Below are 17872 nucleotides of genomic sequence, written 5' to 3' on the forward strand. Positions count from 1 at the left end.
CTGATACTTGTGTCTATCTGTACCAATACCAATGCTGCTGATTACAACATCTATACAAGTCTTAGAATTGAATACAGTTTCTTCTACCTTTATTCCTTTTTTCCCCAAAATTTCTTTAATCTAGTTCCTTTGCCTTTTTATATAAATTTTCAGATTTACTTGTTCATATCAACAGAAAATCCTATTGAAATTTTTATTGGAATTGTATTAAACTGCAGAATAATTTGAGGGAGAATTGGCATCTTTGCTATGTATCATTTTTCAATCCAGGACCATGAAATGTCTCTCCATTTATTTACTTCTTTGATTCTTTTCATCAGTGTTTTACAGTTCAGCACAGATACTGTACATGTTTTGTTAATTTATACCTAAAAGTATTTAATTTCTAAGAAGCTGTTGTAAATAACATTATATAATTTTAGTTTCCAATTGTTCATTGTTACTATATGGGAATACAATTGCTTCCTTTGTGTTAATCTTGCATTCTGTAATGTTGCAGCCGCTATTAATTAGTTCTAAGAGTTTTAATGTAGAATCCTCACCTTTTAAAAAATGTTTATTTATTTATTTTGAGAGAGAGCACACAGTGTGAGTGGGGGAGGGGCAGAGAAACAGGGATGGGGAGAATCCCAAGCAGGATCCTTGCTGTCAGTGCAGAACTCAACACAGGGCTCTATCCCACAAACTGTGAGATCATAACCTGAGCCAAAAATCAAGAGTGGGACACTTAATCGACTGAGCCACCCAGGTGCCCCTTTGCCCTTTTTTTTTTTTTTTTTTTTTTTTTTTTTTTTTTTTACATAGGCAACTAGATTATTTGTAAATGGAGGCAGTTTTACTTCTTCCTTTCTTATCTTCTCTTTTCTCACCTTATTACACTGGCTAGGACTTCCAGTACTATTTTTAATAGGAGTTATGAAAGCAAGCATCCTTATTTTGGCACTGGTTTTGGGGGGAAAGCATTTAGTCTTTCACCATTATGTATGATGTTAACTGCAGGGTTTTAGTTAAGTGTTTCTTGTCACAGAGAGTAAATTTCTTTTTACTCCCAATTTGCTGAGATTTCATCTTGCTTTTTTTTTTCCAATTATGAATGAGAAAAAGGACATTCCAAGCCACATGCCTTGAGTCTTATGTAAATATATTTGAATGACATGTTAGTAGTTCTTGATGTCAGAGAGACTCAAGGCCAACATAAGGGTTAGACCCTTTAAGATCTCTCCCAGCTGAGTGTTCTATTGTAGGGCAAAGGGAAAGAAAAAGCTTTCATCTAGACAGAAAGTAGTTAGGATGCTTCCTGAAGAAGAGACATGGAGGAGAGAGCTCTCTGGGTGGATCAGCCCATGCAAAGACCTGAGGAGTCAGGACTAGCTGGAGGAGAGGGATCATGGCAGGATATGGGGGGATGATGTGGGACTGCTATGGGTTTCTATTGCTCTGAGAGCCTGAAGAAGGAGGTCCCATTAGCTCCAGCAAATGATCCTTACTTGCCACCTTTAATGACCCCAGAGCAATTTTCATAACAAGCCCCCCAGAAACACAATCATCATGTCTTGTTAAATTTTTTTTTTCTTCGGGCAGTCAAGGCTCCTTCCTCCCCAGGGCTTCTCTCCTTAGAGGCTGTGGCCTTCCTGGGGGAAACCCTGGAACTACAGACCCTTCCCTCCTCACAGTTCCACATCAGTCTTAAAGCTCCCATTTCTTTCATGCTTGGGGAATGCTAAGAGCACTCTAGGCTGGCAATTCCCCTAAACTTGTCTTCTGGAAAAACTTGTTAATGAGCAAAACACACTCTTAGCATTTAGTAATCTTTTGGGCTTTCTTAACATTCAGATGATCCTTGGTTTACAAATAAAACTTGTTTCTAAGCAGCTAAGAGTAATTAGAATATTTTATTAATGGAATCCTAGTAGAAAGATATGTAGAGAGCAGATGATTTGAAGAGATTTGTATCTTTTATTGCCTTTTGGAAAGCAGTTCAGTATTTGTCTGAATTCAGAGTGGTAGAAATTTGATTTGCTTTGATAGCATTAGAAATATTTTAGTTCCTGGTTAATATGGCAGCTGATGTTGTGATTGTGTTTCACTAACTTTGGGGTGTGTGTGTGTGTGTGTGTGTGTGTGTGTGTTGAAGGCATGACTCTGTAAATGCAGTCAGTTACCATCATGACTATCTAACCCATACATCCTGACCTCACAATAAGCCTGATCTTAGCATTTATAGTTGAGAAATATAAGCTACCATTAATAATGAACGTTTTCTGAGGTATCTAGCTTTAGAGGTAATGACTCTCAGGGGCGCCTGGGTGGCGCAGTCGTTTAAGCGTCCGACTTCAGCCAGGTCACGATCTCGCGGTCTGTGAGTTCGAGCCCCGCGTCGGGCTCTGGGCCGATGGCTCAGAGCCTGGAGCCTGTTTCCGATTCTGTGTCTCCCTCTCTCTCTGACCCTCCCCCGTTCATGCTCTGTCTCTCTCTGTCCCAAAAATAAATAAACGTTGAAAAAAAATTAAAAAAAAAAAGGTAATGACTCTCTAATGATAATTTATATAATTATTTAAGTTTTAAGGTCTGTTCCCATTTGAACTTAAAAATAATATTATGGTATAGCCAGGGTCAGATATGGCCACTAACTCCATTTTACAGATTGGAGGGACTGAGTTCCAGGTAGATTAGGCGTTTTTTCCAAGTTCTCAACAAATTAAGGCAGGACTAAAGCTCAGGGTTCTTCCCATTGTTCCCTTGATCTCTCTGGTAGCAAATGAAATTTAAGGGTAAGTTAGTTGTAGATACCAAGGCATGCTCCTTGTGAATAAAACTCTAGGTTGCTGGAAGCCACATTTGGGGGGTAGGTATAATGAAGTGAAAGAGAGACCCATGATAGTAAAGAGGAGCTGAAAGAAAAATTGGGGAGATGGCAGACTGAGGATAGAGGTGGGGCTTGGAAAACTCACTCAACAAACTTTTATTGAGAAGTTAATAGTTCATAGCACAATGCTATTTGCTTAGGCTACCAAATGCTAGTGAGAAAAACATAAGTATCCAATAGAACTCTAGACTTCATGGGTCTGACTCTATAGTTGTGACTTAGAATAACAATCCTAAGTGTTTTAAATTTTCCTCAATACCGTCTCATCTGTTATCTCAGCCGATCCTAAAAGTCTCTGTTAACAACTCAAGAAACAGCGTAATATAATATATAAGAGCCTGGGCTCTGGAACCGTATTACCTGGGTTCAAATCTCAATTGTGTTACTTTTTAGCTGGGTAGCACTTGACAATTTACTTAATCTTCTTGTGCCTCAGTTTCTTTATCTGTATGAAGAGGATGATAATACCTACCTCTGGAGTTGTTATAAGAATTAAAATAATAAGTGCATATAAAACACATAGTGACATTAAAGTCAGTTATTATTACTTAAGCACAATAAATATCATGAAACACATTTTACAGATATGGAAATTAAATCCCAGAGAATTAAGGTGATTCTTCCAAAGCCAAAGAAGATCAATGATATATTTAAGCCTGAACACAATTCTGAGTCCTTCCCTAATGTGTCCAGTGGCCAAATTAATGCAAAAGTGTTTTTTTTTCTAGACATTTCCTTCATTCTGGGTTCCTCATCCAGTCTAATGACTTCAGTGGAAGTATGGATGGGATAAACAGAGATCAGAGGCACTGCAGGCTGTCCTAGTCTATGGCTGTTGAGCATCCTTACTCATTCTAATTAATTTGAAGAAAGCTCTCTTCACATCTTTGTTCCAGAGGCTGTAAATGATGAGGTTGAGAAAGGCAGAAATGACATTGTAGAACAGGGCCAACTTTTGTCATCCTCTGGGGAGGCTTCAGAACCAGGCCTTATATACGTGACCATGCATTGAATACAGAACATAATGACCACAGTGATGTGTGAAGCACAGGTGGTGAACTCTTTGATTCATCCCTGAGTGGAATGAATCTTTAGGATAGCCATGAAAATGCAAACATATGAGGCCAGGATGAGGGATAATGGGATCAGGAGCAAGATGAAACCCAAGATAAAGTCCACTTGGTCATTGAGGGGTGTATCTGCACAAGCCAACTTCAAGACAGCAGGAATTTCACAAAAGAAGTGGTTGATCTCATTGGGGTCACAGTAGGGCAGATTCATTGCAAAGACTGTGTAAATGAGGACACAGGTGAGACCACAAAAGGCAGAGCTGACTACCAGAACTATATACAGGGTTTGGCTAGTCTTGGAGTGGATAGCATATGGCAACATATCTGTTATAGGCCATGGCTGCAAAAATTCAGGTCTCAGTGATTCCCAAGATCAGGAAAACATACATCTGGACCACACACCCAATATAGGATGTGGTCTTATTCTGCTTACTAGATGGATCAACATCTGGGGCGCAGTGGTGATGGCATAGCTGAGATCCAGTACAGACAGGATGCTGAGGAAGAAGTACATGGGGGTGTAGAGGTGTGCATCTACTCTGATCAAGGTAACAATGAGCCCATTGCCCAGGACTGTAAATAAGTGAAGAAAGAGGAAGAGGAAGAAAAGGATCCAGTTGGTCCAGAGATTTCTAGAGAAGCCCAGGAGGATAAACTCAGTTACAGAGCTTTCATTTCTCCAGCCTTGGCTATGTATTGCCTTCCTTCTGAGGAAAGAAGAGAACATACTCCTTAATCATTTGCAGTCTCAATGAGAGAACACCACGTGAGAGCCACAGATGCAAGGACCAAAGTCATCTCAGAGCTAAACAATCAAACTAAGATATGCACTTCCACAACCAGGGAACATTCTATTCAAATTGGGCCAGTGTGGCACTTAGTAGAGATTCTATAAATATGAATTGGTTTGTCTAACTAACTAGCCCTGGTAAAATTTCATGGGTGCTATGGAAGGAATTGTACCAGCCGAAGTCCTATTTGGAAGGACGTGTGCACACATGCACTACACCCCCCCCCCCCCACGCACACACCATAAACCAAAATAAAGAGGCTAGAAAAATAAAAAAAATGTTTTACAGTAAACCAAAAAGTTCTAGAGGTCTCTATAGTTCTTAAAGTCATTCTTTCAAATATCAAGACTAAGAGGTGTTGCAAAGGACAGTGTAAATGTGAAACAAACAAAAGCCCTAGCTTCTTCTCTTAGCTTTCTTCCTCTCTGCTGCTGTCACTTTGAAAACCCACACATCATAAGTTTTCAGGAAAAAAAAAAGAGACTCTCAAATAAACTTTCTGGGGAAGAGGAATCTTTCCCCAAGAACTTTTATCCCCTTTTGTATCCCCACCTTCCAGGAAGTGTATATCCTCTTTTATGTCCCCACCTTCCTATAGTGTAATCACTGTAGTCACTTAATCACTATAATTGTGATTACAATTGTAAAGAACAAATTGAAAAGTAAAGATTGCCAGAGACTCAAGGACTGAAATCTAGAGAAAACTTTTATGCTCTTGGCATTTCTCAAGAAAATGAAGCATATTTACCTGGGAATTAGGTGCCTATGCATCTGGAAGCTTTTCTTAAAAACTAGTAAAGACTCCTCCAAGGCCATGTTGCTCCCAGGAGAGAGTTGGGTGGTGGGTGGGATTGGTCTTCGGTTTGACCTGGACTCAGTCCTTGATCCTTCCTGGGCAGGCCTGGATGACAGAATATGTTACTGACCAGTCCATTTCTCTTAATCCTTCTGCTAGTCCCTATATGACTGCAACAGACTATGGACAGCTGGCTGTACACCTTTTCGAGACCCCCGAAGAAGGAAATGGTTATTTATAGAATGGCAATCTATAAAAGCATTTTAATAAATGTAATTCATTAGATTATCACCCCAACCCACCAAGGTCAGTATCACTATTCTCATTTCATACAACCAGCCATCCAAGGTCAGACAGAGAGTAGGACTCAAACCCCAAGTCCCACAACATTAAGCTGAAATGTGTCTCTCACACCATCAGATTTCATGCAGGGTTTAGCAGGTCACCAAGCACAAAAATAGGCCCACTTTAGATGGCATTGTGAGCGAAAACCAAACTGTGTAATCACACTTGTAGGGGGCAGAAAGTGCGTATCACACAGCATTGCAGATGGCCAGGTTTTTTTCATAGAGAACCCTAAAACCTTGGATCAAGATTTCAATATCTGAGACATTTTTGTAGTGGTAGTGAAAAGGCAGAGAGCTATCCATTTGGGTTAATATAATATCATATAAAGCCATGAGCAGGACTCAGGCTCAGATGGATGAGAAAAATAATATTGATACTCATGTTGGAAGACAATGCAATAGAATGGTGGCTAGTGGGATTTGAATAATAAATCCTCACTCTGATTTGCAGATATGACCTAGGCTTTAAATACTAGAGTATGCTGGTAAATCTGAAATATATTTCCATCCTAGATGTCTTCTCTTAATTCATCTGTCCAGTTGCCTACTTGCCACCTATCTTCATTTGGATATATAAGGGGCATGTTAAACATTTTTCTAAAGTCAAACTTCCACTTCCCTATAAACCTCCTCCTTTCACATTCAGCTCAATTAATGGCAGTTCCATCCTTTGATGTGGCTAAGAGCTTTTAAAAAGCAACTCAAAGACTTTCTAACTTTTCTCTTTCTCCCATGTAACTCATCAGCAGTATTGCTATTCTCTTTGAAATATGTATCCCAAAAAAGATCACTTCTCATCCTCTACACCATTACTACTCTGGTCCAGATCATCATTTGCTCTTGCCAGGAATATTGTGATATCCCCTAACCATTCCAGGATTCCCATTCTCTTCCCCTACGGTCTATTCTTAGCACAGTAACTAGAGTGATCCTATTAAAGTGTAGGTCAGATTGGGGTGCCTGGGTGGCTCAGTTGGTTGAGTGTCCAACTTCGGCTCAGGTCATGATCTTGCAGTTCATGGGTTCCAGCCCCATGTCGGGCTCTGTGCTGACAGTTCAGAGCCTGGAGCCTGCTTCAGATTCTGTGTCTCCATCTCTCTCTCTGCATAGCCCCCTGCCCCCGCCACCTAGCTTGTGCTCTGCCTCTCTCTCTCTCAAAAATAAATAAACATTAAAAAATATATAGTTCAGATCATTTAAACATCATGTGAGTCCTCTTCTCAAACCCTCCAGTGGCTTCTGGTAACACCCAGAAGAGGAGCTAAGTGCCCCCATCACATCCAGGGCTCCATCTCCTATCTCCCATCTCTCACTCTGTCTGTCCAGCCATCCAGCCTTTTGCTGTTCCTCATTCAAGGCATGCTCCTACCTCAGAGCTTTTGCACTTACTGTTCTCACTGCTAGAAATTCTCTTTCCCCAGAAATCTTTACTCCATCATCTCCTTCAAGTATTTGCTCAAATGTCCATCTTTTCAGGAAAAACTTGAGTCTTTTCTGACCATCCTGCTTAACACTGAAATATCCCCCACTCTCTATACCCATCTTCTGTTTTCTTTCTTCATAGTACTTAGCATCTTCTAATGTATGATACAATTTTTTCAACTGTCAGTTTCCCTCACAAGAATGCAGGAATTTTTATCTTCCTGATTATTGTGTACCATCAGATTCTAGAACCATGCCTGGCACGGAGTAGGCATTATAAATGTTGGATAAATGGATGGACTGAATCCAAGCTGAACCTCTGAGGGGGCAAGCCACTGATGCTACTCATGGTGGAACTATATTTAGTGCTGAACTTTGCTGCCTATAAAGCTAGCCATTGTGCTGAGCTCATTTTGGGCTTTCCCTTGGACATACATAGCTCTCAACATATTTCTAAACAGGAACTGGCCTAGACCATTTACAGACATCATTTATAGTCACCCCACAAGGCCACAAAGTCAATACCTGCTATTAACTACATAGAGACCAAGGGCTGCCCAGAGCAGTTTTTAATATTTGGACCTACAATTTAGAAGGGAAAAATGGCAACCTAGCTTGTCTATACAGAGAAAAGAGCTTATTAGTAAAGGACCCATGAAAACATGCTACTTAGGGAAGAGTGGAAGGTACTGGGAAAGCTTAGCTTGGAGACTTATGAGGAACTGTAAAGACCTCACCAAAGATGTCATACAGAGAAAGGTGGAAATGTGTTATGTGTTCCCAAGATCAAAAAATTAGAAGTGATTGGTGAAAATTGCAGGGGGGGGGGGGGGCAAGTTTAAGCTTAGTTTAGAAAAACAAAAACAAAAACAAAGCTTCTGGTGATTGATCTTTCCAGTAATGACACATTCTGCTGGTGGGTGGTGGAGGTGGTGGTGGTGATGGTGGTGAAATGGCAAGTGCTCCATTTTCAGAAGTGTTCAAGCATAATTATAAGCCCACATCATTCAGGGGTACTATCGTTGCTTTAGAAGTGAAGTCAGAATGTACAACTTTAAAAGTCCCTTTCACCACAGACACCCTAAGGTTCTAAAGCTCAGTGACACCAAGATTCAGAGAATCTATGATTTTAGGGGGTGACTTCTCACTATGCACCCAACCTCATAACACAATTGGGAGTCAAAACAAAGTAATATGGTAATGATGAGAACCAAGGAAACCTGAAAGAAAGTGGGAATGCAGTATTAGTCAACAGTAGTGTAAAAATTTAAAGATAATTTGAAGTTTTTATTGTTTTATTTTTTGCAAAAATGGCCCTCCCTTGGGGGTTGTTCTTGGTACCCAGGAGGGGTTACTCTCCCACCTCCTAAGCAGGGCCCACATTGGCTTTATTCAGGAAGGAGAAGGGGGACCCTGAGAAAAAGGGCAGGCTAGAAGCTAAAGGGAGAATATTGTTATAAAGCCTGGCTTAAATCTTTATGTTTTCCTGTTTAAAATAGTTCATTATTTTTTTAAAATATAATTTATCAACAAATTGGTTTCCATACAACACCCAGTGCTCTTCCCAACAAGTGCCCTCCTCAATGCCCATCACCCACTTTCCCCTCTCCCCCACCCCGCATCAAACCTCAGTTCTCAGTATCCAAGAGTCTCTTATGGTTTGCCTCCCTCCCTCTCTGTAATTTTTTTCCCCTTCCCCTCCCCCATGGTCTTCTGTTAAGTTTCTTAAGGTCCTTGTCTCCTTTGAAAGAATGTTCTAAGAATCAAATCAGGGAAATATGGACTACTTAACAAGTTGTTAAGTAGCAGCTGTATTTAAATCACAAGAGGACTATACAAGATCCAAGACAAAGTGTGGACAAGAAATATCCCAAAAGAGTGTTTCCACTGATGAAGAACAAGAGCTTCTTCCCTGATCTTTCCTGTTCTAGTTTTTCTTCCATCCATCCCATCCTACACACTGCCAGAGAGACTGTTCAAAAAGGCAGAGATGGCCATGATATTCCCTTCCTTGAAAGTCCTTCAAGGATTCCAGTTTTTCATGAACTAATGCCCAAAGTCCTTAGCAGGGTGCCCAATGCCCTTTGGAATCAGATCCCTATCTACCTGGCATCCTACCGTTACTTCCTATGCTTCTGCTCAGTCCTCATGCTTTTATATGGCTCTCCAGCTAGGAATGGTTTTTACATTTTAACATGGTTGAAAAAATTATTCATTAATGTCTGTGGCTGCTTTTGCCTATGACAAGAGTTGAGAAGCTGTGATAAAGACTGTATGTGTCCCGCAAAGCCTAAAGTATTTACTATCTGGCCCTTTATAGGCAAGGTTTGCTGGCTCCAGCTGAAGACAAACCAACTTGTCCACCATCTTCCAAATATTCCAGGACTTTTCACAAAGCTGTTTTCCATGAGGTGGTGTGTATCAAGGAGGTAGGAGAGGCTCTGGGGTCAAAGAAAATTTGGTTTGAATCCAACTCTGCCACTTACCAACAGCACAACTGAGAGAGTCATTAATTTCACTAAACCTTCATTTCATCATTTGCAAAATTGGAAGAATAACATATACCTTGAATGTTTTTGTGGAGATTCAGTATTATTTTAGGTATATGTAACAATATAGCAGTAAACATCTGTTGTTCATATTACTTCTATTATCAAATGACTCCTCAGTTGAAATGTCCTTCTCTGTTTCCTCCTCTTGGTAAAATCCTAATCACAGAATTGTTCTGTGATTCCCACCATACTTCTCTTGTGATTCTTACCATACTTCTGGGCTATGATAACACCTTTAATGTGCTTCTATTATTCCTCATACACAGGCTGGTATGAACACTGGTTTGTGGAGTTCCTTAATTGGAGAGCCATGTCTTACCTTTCTATCTCCAGTTCTTAGCACAGGGTATGGGTAACGATTAATAAACATTGGATTAATGACTTTGTGAAGTTATACTGATGGTTTAAGAGTGAGTTTTGTTGCAAGGATGAATTCCAGTGGTTTCTCCATCACTTCCTCTTTCAAAACCAATGTCAAGGTCTTCTTCTCTGATGACTTCTGCCCAGGTTACCCACTGGTAGCCTGGCACAACGAAAATCCTCTTCTTGGCAATTTGTTAGCTGAAACAAATAAAGTTAAATGAAAAAATAGGAGAAATGAAATCAGTAACGTACGAATAGTTCTTGGTATTATCTTCCTTAAATATGCGTCTTTTCTAGTCTTAGTCTGTGCCGCTTGAAATGGCATTAAAGTGTGGGATGAGGCAGGGATGGAACCCAGTTTCACTGAGCACTTACCACAGACCAGTTCCTTTACATCCAAGATAGGATAATTGTTAAGAGCATGGCACTAGAATCAGACCTGGGTTCTAGCCCTGACTCTATTGCTAATTTGCATAATGACCTTGGGAAAGTTATCTAAACGTTATGTGTCTCCATCCTCTTCTGGAAACTAGTGATCATAATACATTCATCTCAAAGGATTGCTCTGATGATTAGTTGAAATAGTATATGTGAAGTTGCTCAACATGTGAACTAGTACATGTGAAGTGCTTGCAGAGTAGTTAGTGCTTCAACAAGCATAGATATTACTGGTATAGTATTTCACTCTCATGACAAGTGCTTTTCAAAAAATCTAAATTCATAGGAAAAAGGAAATTGAGACTCAGAGAAAGTAAGTCTCCTGATGTTGCATGGTATTAGAGGACACAACCCAGATGTGTCTTTCGCCAAGGACCTTGTGTCACTGGGCTCTGCTTCTTCTGCACTACCTACAGATGACACTGTGCCAGAGCTAAGGCTAGCAGGGATCTGGTGGGAGTAGCCTCCTCAGGCTTCTGGGCTTGTCCTTCATGCCCTTTGACTATCCTCCCACTCTGATCCCAAGTTTAGTACTCACCACTCCACACACATGTCCCACAACTGCCTTGGGCAGCTCCAGTATCATCATATACTGGTCTATAAGAGGGTCTTATGTTAGCCACTTTCCAGAAGCTCTTGCATCTCAGCAGCAACCTGGGAGATACCTGGTTGGTGTTTTAATGAGGCCCACAGGTATTAGGGACCAAGGAGTCCTTAAGGGTATAGCCAAATAGATGCCAGTATCACCTCAGGAGCCTTCCAATCCTGAGGGATCCCATTACTCACAGGAAGGTTCAGCAAAGAGTGAGCAATCAGGATGCAGAGAAGGGCTATATGTGCCCCAAAGGACACCAAATATTTGGGGGAACTAGAACTACAAGAGGAGTATGGAAATTGGTACTTTAACTCAGGCCTCCATGATTAGGGCCCGTATGTGAGTGCAGCCAGGAAGCCAACATCAGGACCCAAGTTCTAGCTGCTCTGCTGGTCTTATTTGAACTTTATTTAAGGCTTCCATAGAAAAAGAATGTCTAAACTAGAAAGCTCTTAGGTATCCCCCCCCCCCCACCCCAAACCCTCATTTTAGATGGGAAACTGAGGCCTAGTGATAGAAATAGCTGTGGAAAATCAGACAGAACTAGGTCTAGGAGTCAGGTATCTTGATCTCAGTAGGTAATGTTGTCTCATCTGTCCAGTGATTGTTGTGTCCCACTGAAGGCTGAGCTGGTTGCACACCTGCCCTTGGCCTTTTCCTATTTCTATGCCTGTCCCATCCATTTTTAGCTCTCCTTTCTGGAGTCCAGAAAATCTCTTCCCATCTTTGTGCCCATTGATTAAAGCACAAAGTGAGGATTTGAGCAAGGTGGGTGTTGGGTAGGAATGGGGAGATGGGGGAGATGAGTCTGGAGAAATTATCAGGGCCAGATCATGGAGAGTCTTGTAGACCAGCCTGAAGAGTTTATAGTATATCCTGAGGGCATCAAAGATCTATTGAAATTTATTATTAAAGAGTGGCGCCTGGGTGGCTCAGTCGGTTCAGTGTCTGACTTCAGCTCAGGTCATGATCTCATGGTTTGTGAGTTTGAATCCCACATCAGGCTCTCCACTGTCAGTGCAGAGCCCTTCCAATCCTCTGTCTCCCCCTCTTTCTTCCCCTCTCCCACACTCTCTCTCTCTTAAAAATAAATAAACATTAAAAAAAGAAAGAGAGAGAGAGTGACATGGTTTAGTGGCATTCTGTAGCTGACTTGGCTCATGAGAGCCAATTGTGCTCACTTCTTCCCAACCCTGTGTTCAGCGATATCACATTGGTAGCTTGAAATTGGTCACGGTAGAAGCATTCACACCAAAGAAATTGGCAAACACAACAAATCAGAGCTTTTTATTTTCCCCAGAGAGCTGATTGTTAAATATTTACCAGCATACCATTGGATTGCCAGATTAGAGTTTTTGAAAGATTAGTAGCCAGTTTGGCTAATAAAACTGGAAGGAGGAAGACCAATTGGAGTCTATTAAAAGAGTTCAATTGAGAGATTATTAGGCTTTACTGTCCAGGAATAGAAGGGATGAAAAGAGGGGAACAAATTGGAGATAATCAAAGGGATTTAGTAGAGACTAATTGGATGTGGGACATCCGTTGTTTTGGGCTGTTGGGTGGATGATGATGCCATTTATTCAAATGGAAAACCCATGAGAGGAACAGGTTTGAAGTAAACAGTGATGAGTTTCCTTATGGACATGTTAAATTTGAGCTGCCTCTGAGATACTAAATTAAGATGTCAGTCAAGCAGGACACAGATATATGTTCATTAACTTTAACACTATAGAAGGCTAAGATTTACTAACCTGAATCCAAATATTCAAATGGAATTAACTTCACTTAATGATACAGGATTTTAGAATTTCCCTGCATCTTACCTCTCATCCTCCCCAGCACACATATTCCTTCTTTTTCTGACATTGAACATGAATCCGGAAACCTCTGCCCTCACTGCAAGAACTTCAGTTGCTCTGTAGTGAACAATTTTTATTTATACCCAGACATAAGGATGAGCAGTTTTGTCCTTCCAGACAGTTCATTTTCAGAGCTATTTATACCTTCTGTCTTCTCCATAGGGGACCTCAGCTTGCCTGCCCAGGGTTACATTGGCCTATAAGGATCTATTCATTCAGTTCCATAACATTTGCTTAGGAGGAAAGGAGAAGATAAAATCTTAAGCAAGAAGCATCAAATAGAGCTGAATACTACAGAGAAGATCATCCAAAGCCAAGCCTTTTTTTTCTTTTAATATTTATTTATTTTGGTGAGATCACAAGCTGGGGAGGGGTAGAGAGAGGAGGACAGAGGATTCGAAGCAGGCTCTGCGCTGACAGCAGCGAGCCCCGATGTGGGGATCGAACTCACAAACTGGGAGATCATGACCTGAGGCAAAGTTGGACGCTCAACCAACTAAGCTACCCAGGTGCCCCTAGAGTCAAGTCTTTTAAGCTGAAGCATACTGTACTATACCAGAAAAGAATGCTTCACATCAGTTAAAGGTTTTAACTCTGCCTACACCCAAACTCACATCAATGTAATCATTCTTAGACCTTGACATTAGTTCTCATAATGGGCTAGGGAGAATCTCAAAAAACCAAACTGAAGCAAGCTATAGACAGTTTCATTTCTATTTCAGTCTTTTTCCAAGTCATCTTTTTCATAGGCTGTCTTTTATGTGTTACTTTTTTGAGCCTGAGTCTTATTAAGATTATTTTACATATTACAGGGTGCCTGGGTGGCCCAGTCAGTTAAATGTCTGACTTCCGCTCAGGTCATGATCTCATGGTTTGAGAGTCTGAGCCCCACATCAGGCTCTGTGCTGACAGCTCAGAGCCTGGAGCCTGCTTTGGATTCTGTGTCTCCCTCTCTCTCTGCACCTCCCTTGCTCACACTCTGTCTCTCTCTCAAAAATAAGCAAATACTAAAAAAAAAAAGATTACTTTATATATTAGTGAGATAAAACTTCACACAGCCAAACACACATGCATCTTAAAATGCATAATTGTAAATGTGCATTTAGCTAATACATGAAGCAAAAACCGACAGGAATAAAGTGAAAATGGAGCAATTTCACAACTGTAGTGGCAATTGTTAACACTCATGTCATAGTACTTGACAGAACAATTTGACCAAAAATCACAAGGATATAGATGTGAACAACACTGTCAACTCTTTTAATCTAATTGACATTTGTTAATCACTATAGCCCAAAACAGCATTCGTTTAAAGGGCACACAGAATGTTCCCCAATATAGACCATATATTGGGCTATAAAACTTCAAAATTTTGAGATCTTACAGAGTATGTTATTTGAACACAATAGAATTAAATTAAGAATCAGTAAAAGAAGATATCTAGAAAAGTCCCAAATATTGGAAGTTAAACAATACATTTCTTTTTTTTTAAATGTTTATTTCTGAGACAGAGAGAGACAGAGCATGAGTGGGGGAGGGGCAGAGAGAGAGGGAGACACAGAATCCGAAGCAGGCTCCAATTTCTGAGCTGTCTGCACAGAGCCTGACATGGAGCTCTAACTCACAAACCATGAGATCATGACCTGAGCCAAAGTTGGTCGCTCAAGCGACTGAGCCACCCAGGTGCCTCCAAACAATACATTTCTAAATAATTCATGTATCAAGGAAGAAATCACAAGGGAAATAAGAAACTATTCTGAACTGACTGATAACAAAAAAACCAACATATTAAAATCTGTGGCTACAACTAAACCAATTCTTAGAAAATCTATAGCTTTAAGTCCTTATGTTAGAGGAAAATGAATGGTCCTTTTTAAAAAATCTCAATTTCCACCTAAATAAACTGAAAAAAAAAATCAGTGAGATAGAAATGGACAAACTATAAAGAAAATCAATGAAACCAAAAGGTAATTCTTTGAACTGTTCAATAAAATTGATAGATCTCTAGGTCATTGAGGAAGAAAAAAATTAAACACAAATTATCACTATTAGAAGAGAGGAACTATCACACAGGTCTCACAGATATAAAAAGAATAATAAGGGTATGTTCTGGCCAACTTTATGTCAATGAATTCAACAACTAGATAAAATGGACAAATTCCTTGAAAAATACAGCTTACTAAAAATACAGCTTACAAAGAAATAGAAAGTCGAAATTGTTCCATGTACATTACAGAAATTAAATTTATAATAAGGTCACCTGGGTGACTCAGGTAAGTGTCTGACTCTTGGTTTTGGCTTAGGTCATGATCCTGAGGCCATGGAATCAAACCCTGCATCAGGCTCCACTCTGAGCATAGAGCCTTCTTAAGATTCTCTCTCTCTCTCTCTCTCTCTCTCTCTCTCTCTCTCTCTCTCTCTCTCTCTCTTTCTCTCTCTCCCTCTGCCTCTTTCCTCTGCTCACACATTCTCTTAAACAAAATTAAAACAAAAAAACTTTCCCACAAAGTAAAAATTAATAAACTGTATTTCACCAAAATTAAACACTTCCACTTATCAAAAATACTACTAAGGGGGAAAAAAGTGAGACAAACTAAGAAACAGACTGTTAATTGTAAAGAACAAACTAATGGTTATCAGAGGGGAGGTGGGCAGAGGACAGGGGAAGTAAATGATGGGGATTAAGGAGTGCACTTGTGATGAGCACCAGGTGTTGTACGGAAGTGTTGAATCACTATTGTGCACCTGAAACTAATATTACATTGTATGTTAAAAACTGGAATTTATTTTTTATTTATCTATTTTATTTTTTAGAGAAAGCATGAGAGGGGAGAGAGGCAGAGGAGGAGAGAAAGAGAGACAGAACCTTAAGCAGAATCCATGCTAGCAGGGAGCCCAACTTGGGGCTCAATCCCACAACCCTGGGATCCTGACCTGAGCTAAAATCAAGAGTCAGACACTCAACCAACTAAGCCGTGCAAGCACCCCAACTAACTGGAATTTAAATAAAAACTTTTAAAAACATTAAAAAATGAAAAGGCTCAAAATGGATCAAAGATTTGAACATAAGACCTGAAACCATAAAACTCCTAGGAGAAAACACAAGTGGAAACCTATTCCAGTCCAAACTAAGATACTCACTGAAAAAATAAAAATTAAAAATTCAGCTAAGGATGTATGTACAGAGATGATCATTATATCCCTGCTTAGAAAAATACAGTAAAAATAGGAGGATGGTTAGTCATCCCCTCTAATGCTAACATCTTCAGGTCATAAGGGAACACTCATGATAATCTGTGAGAAAAGGAGGACAAACAGAGAAGCTGAGTTCAGGCAATGAAAGGACAAAAATTGGACTTAAGGGGGTCTAAGGAGGCTGGCCCTGGCAAACATCAGACACTTTTAGTTGGGACTCCCAGGGGAGTGTGAGTAAAGTCCACCAGAAATATACCAATAAATACAAACACTGAAGCTCAGCTTTGAGTCAGCTCAACCCCTGAATAACCAATGGAGATTTTCCACTGCTCAGACTGCCTGTCACAGCACAAATACATGTACTCTGAAGGGATACAGCCTCATCCAGAGCCTCAAATGATCTCTACAAGTCTTTTTTATACTTAGTGTCTGCAATTCAATAAAAAATTACCAAGCACACAAAAAGATAAGAACTCACTCAAAATTGAGAGAAAAACAGAGGCAATAAGAAATGGACCTATAGGACATCTAGATAGTGGAGTATATCAGCCATGAACTTTAAAATAACTGATTAAATAATAAGGTGGGAAATTTTGGCAGAGACTTGGAAACTAAAAAAGAATAAAAATAAAAATTTAAATATTATATATTTTAAATGTTTATTATTTTTTCCTAATTTTTTAAATTTTGTTTTTTATTTTTTAAAATTTACATCCAGATTAGTTAGCATATAGTGCAACAATGATTTCAGGAGTAGATTCCTTAGTGCCCCTTACCCATTTAGCCCATCCCCCCTCCCACACCCCCTCCAGTAACCCTCAGTTTGTTCTCCATATTTATGAGTCTCTTCTGTTTTGTCTCCCTCCCTGTTTTTATATTATTTTTGTTTCTCTTCCCTTATGTTCATCTGTTTTGTCTCTTAAAGTCCTCATATGAGTGAAGTCATATGATTTTTGTCTTTCTCTGACTAATTTCACTTAGCATAATACCTTCAAGTTCCAGCCACATAGTTGCAAATGGCAAGATTTCATTCTTTTTGATTGCCGAGTAATACTCCATTGTGTGTGTGTGTGTGTGTGTGTGTGTGTGTGTGTGTATTACATCTTCTTTATCCATTCATATATTGATGGACATTTGGGCTCTTTCCATACTCTGGCTATTGTTGATAGTGCTGCTAATAAACACGGGGGTTCATGGTCCCTTCGAAACAGCACACTTGTATCCCTTGGATAAATGCCTAGTAGTGCAATTGCTGGGTGGTAAGGTAGTTCTATTTTTAGTTTTTTGAGGAACCTCCATACTGTTTTCCAGAGTGGCTGCACCAGCTTGAATTCCCATTAAATGTTTTTTTATTTATTTTTGAGAGAGAGAGTGGGAGAGAGTGTGAGCAGAGGAGGAGCAGAGAAAGAAGGAGACAGAAAATGCTAAGCAGGATCCACATGGGGCTTGACCTCTGAAATCAAGGGTTGGACACTTAACCGACTGAGACACCCAGGCACCCCCTAAAATTAAGATTTTAGAGTTAAAAATGTAATTGTTATTAAAAATACATTTCTAGGTTTCACAGCACACTAGACC

At 39.9% G+C, this 17872-nt stretch overlaps 1 pseudogene; it reads right to left on the reverse strand.

The window, feature by feature from the left end:
* Positions 1 to 3602: 3602 nt before the first annotated feature.
* On the reverse strand, positions 3603 to 4973 carry LOC121026969 (olfactory receptor 2D3-like; annotated as a pseudogene).
* Between the last annotated feature and the right edge of the window lie 12899 nt (positions 4974 to 17872).

This window comes from Herpailurus yagouaroundi, unplaced genomic scaffold (genome assembly GCF_014898765.1).
Source record: "Herpailurus yagouaroundi ecotype Mexico unplaced genomic scaffold, PumYag 77, whole genome shotgun sequence".
NCBI classification, from domain to species: Eukaryota; Metazoa; Chordata; class Mammalia; order Carnivora; family Felidae; genus Herpailurus; species Herpailurus yagouaroundi.